The sequence below is a fragment of the Eubalaena glacialis genome, chromosome 7, assembly GCF_028564815.1.
Source record: "Eubalaena glacialis isolate mEubGla1 chromosome 7, mEubGla1.1.hap2.+ XY, whole genome shotgun sequence".
In the NCBI taxonomy this organism is placed as follows: Eukaryota; Metazoa; Chordata; class Mammalia; order Artiodactyla; family Balaenidae; genus Eubalaena; species Eubalaena glacialis.
In genome coordinates, this window is record NC_083722.1 from 14,436,117 (window position 1) to 14,438,434 (window position 2,318).

Here is a 2,318-nt window from a genome sequence, read left to right on the forward strand (position 1 = left end):
ACAAAATAAGTACTTTTAAAGAGTATTACACTATCATTTTCTTAGTTGAACATTATTACTACATTGAATCTTAAAGCCTCCGTACAATTGCTATCAGTTTTTACCTAGAGCCAGTTTAGAAAAGGTTATATTGATGTGAGGCTTACTCATAGGATTTTCCCTTAAATCGTTTTTGAAACAAAACAGAGAATAAGTAAAATTACTCATAGGGCATGATGAGAGAGCCAGACCGAATGTAGAAAAATTGTATGGGGGATATGTTTCTACTTGGTTTTATAACTTTAGGTAATTCCTTAGAAAGTAGAGAGCACAGGAGAGTTTCTTACATTAATGAATTCATTAGGGTTTAAGAAATGCTTTCAACCAAACTACCTTCTCCTTTTTTAGGGAAAGCTGGAAACACAAAGTACACAACCAGCTTGACAAAGACTGGAAATGGAGCTGAGTTCTGAAAGTCCTTTGAGGAAGTTAATTGACCATGTTGTTTTCATTTACTTGGAAAGGAATTCCCTTTGAAAGTGCAGTGAGGTGTGTCTTTCCCCTTTCTTAGCTGCCACTCTGTCTGATAGTAAGATAAACTGATGTAATCTTATGTTATATACTTTAGTATTTATTGTATGTGAAGGACTAAAGCTTGTAGCAATATCACTTAGCTCAGTGATTCTATTTTACAAAGGATGATTAACCCATTCTCATTAGAATATTCTTTTGCCCTTTGCCCATGGAAATCTTTTGCTCTCTGTACATCGAACACAGTAGCTGTTGGAGCTCTGCTTACTACAGCTGAACACAGACGCCAGGGAGGAGAGGGGAAGAACACTGAAATCTGGCCAGTTTGGCGGTTTGTTAATCAATACCCATTATTTCAGGAGGAAAAAAAGGAACAGCTGCATATAATGATCAGAGACCAACATGGCCATCCCTATAACAAATAGCAGGAGAGCTCAGCCTCCGCCACCCACCCCCACCCCCACCCCCCCATCGTTCTTTTTTTTTTTTTTTTATAAATTTATTTATTTATTTTTGGCTGCATTGGGTCTTCGTTGCTGTGCGTGGGCTTTCTCTAGTTGTGAGCGGGGTCTGCTCTTCGCTGTGGTGCACAGGCTTCTCATTGCGGTGGCTTCTCTTGTTGTGGAGCACGGGCTGTAGGCGCCCAGGCTTCAGTAGTTGTGGCATGTGGGCTCAGTAGTTGTGGCTCGCGGGCTCTAGAGCGCAGGCTCAGCAGTCCCCCCACAGTTCTTGCGTGCTGATCAACTGATGCTCGGGAAGGAAAAGTAAAACTTGGAGGTATGCTTGGACAGTTTTCCTAAGTTCTTCCATAGACATTGGTATATGTAAATCAATTGTTAATAGTTTTGTTGTATTGAGAGGGTGAAGAATTGAGTGATATAGAGACATGTTTTATAATTAAAAACAATCTCTGATTCTCAGAATGATGCTTTTGTCTGGTTTCCTCTCAGTTGTTTCTTTTTGTTTGTTTGTTTTTGTTTTTTGGGGTTTTTTTGTTTGTTTGCTTTTTCTTAATAGCCAGATATTTGTCTGTTTTCTTAGTTTTTTCAAACAGCTATTGGATTTATTAATTTTATTTTGCTTTCTAATTCATTAATTTATTTTAAATATTTATTATATTTTCTCTACTTAATTTTTTAATTTTATTTACTTCTTGGGTTAAATGCTTCACTTATTTTCGTTCTTTCTTGTTTAGCTATAAAAGCATTTAAAGCTATGATTTTTCCTTTCAATACAACTTTGATAGCATCCAAAATATTTTAATAAATGCCACTTAAGAACTATTTCTTTGGGGACTTCCCTGGTGGTCCAGTGGTTAAGACTCTGCGCTTCCAATGCAGGGGCTGCAGGTCCAATCCGTGATTGGGGAACTAAGATCCCACATGCCGCATGGTGCAGCCAAAAACAAAAGCAAAAAAAACTATTTCTTTGTTTACTATAGTCTTGTGGGTCTTGTGGACACAAACCTCACTGGCTCTCAGAGCTAGGTATTTTGGGGGTCATCCTTCAGGTGGAAGTCCTAGTTCTAAAAGTTGAGGTGCTAGATGTTTGGTCCAAACTCTGATTCCTCAGAGAGAAGCTGGGAGTTGTGCATTCCTCCTCAATTGTATGTCACTATGCCAGGGGTGGGGTTTACGGTGAGAATATATCTCAGCCTTTCCTACCCATTTCTGTATGGGTGTTTTCTTGTTTGCCTGGTGTATAGGATTTGATCAGCTCATTTCTAGATTTCTTTCAGAGGGAATTGCTCTGTGTGTAGTTGTACATTTGTTGTGTCTGTGAAAGGAAGTAGGTTCAGGAGCCTCCTA